Consider the following 973-nt stretch of genomic DNA (forward strand, 5'->3'; position numbering starts at 1 on the left):
CAACTTGCCCCTGATGTAATATATGGCCAAAAAATAACCAGACTGTTGATGGTTAAATACACTTGGTGATAGCTCGTGCTGGCGCACCACAAGTCACAAAATGGCCGCCGATCACCCCAGAAAAAAAGTGATCTAAAAACGCTCTGGGCAGCCTCAAAAAAGTGAGCAAGTCAATAATAGCACTTCAATGATCCACAGCTGCAGATCGATCACAGAATGAAGTCTTTTGGAGGAGTTAATCTGCCTAATCTCGCCCTAACGTCGCAGCTGCAACCTCTCCCTATACTGATCATAGCAGAGTGACGTGCGGCGCTACGTGACTCCAGCTTAAATAGAGGCTGGGTCACATGGTGCACTGGCCAATCACAGCCATGCCAATAGTAGGCATGGCTGTGATGGCCTCTTGGGCCAAGTAGTATGACGCTTGTTGATTGGCTGCTTTGCAGCCTTTCAAAAAGCGCCAAGAAAGCGCCGAACACCGAACCCGAACCCGGACTTTTACGAAAATGTTCGGGTTCGGGTCTGTGTCACGGACACCCCAAAATTCGGTACGAACCCGAACTATACAGTTCGGGTTCGCTCATCCCTAATCACTACACTAAAAGCGGCATACACATCTTTTTAGTGGTGAATCATTACAACTCGGGCTGGCAATATACGTAAAGTCAACGCTGCTCAACCTTCCGCCATCCAGCTGTATAAAAATGACAACTCCAAGCATGCCCTAAGAGCTCTAGAATATCAACCCAGACTGGGAATTGTAGTTTGTATACAGTTGCAGGGACACAGGATGGCCAGACCAGCTTAACAAAAAAAACCAACATATTCAACATCTATTCGAAACATGTTGTATGTGCTTGAATAATCTCTGAATCCGGGACCTTGGACAGCATCTTGAAGTCTTCTGCATGCCTATGGAAAAACGACAAGTTTGGAATAAGTATTGCAACATATAGGTGCGTATGCAATCATA

Source organism: Bufo bufo, chromosome 1 (genome assembly GCF_905171765.1).
Source record: "Bufo bufo chromosome 1, aBufBuf1.1, whole genome shotgun sequence".
Taxonomy (NCBI): Eukaryota; Metazoa; Chordata; class Amphibia; order Anura; family Bufonidae; genus Bufo; species Bufo bufo.